Raw genomic sequence first — 407 nt, forward strand, 5'->3', positions numbered from 1 at the left:
TTAACTATCTCACAAGAATTTAGACGCCTTTGATTCTACGTTAAAACAACTATACAATTAAGAACTGCTTTACTCAACTATCTGACGGGTTTATATACCCTTCTACAGCAGCTAACATTCACAAGTCATCTTATAAAAATTCTTGGATAAGAACATCTACTAACTAGTTTTTCACAGTCGGACTACAATATGTCCATTCACAGAATCATTTCAGTACACATTACAGCACAGCAATAAATTTACTGTAACACGTTTATAATTAGAGTAATTCTTATTATAAGTGACCAGTTGTAATATAATATCACTATATTATATTAACCAAATTTAGATATCTATTTCTTCACGGTAGTTCGTACCGTGACACATAGAAAAATATATGAGTTATTTTTATTTGTAACTAGCAATGA

The sequence above is a fragment of the Trichoplax adhaerens genome, genomic scaffold (assembly GCF_000150275.1).
Source record: "Trichoplax adhaerens TRIADscaffold_170 genomic scaffold, whole genome shotgun sequence".
NCBI lineage: Eukaryota > Metazoa > Placozoa > Uniplacotomia > Trichoplacea > Trichoplacidae > Trichoplax > Trichoplax adhaerens.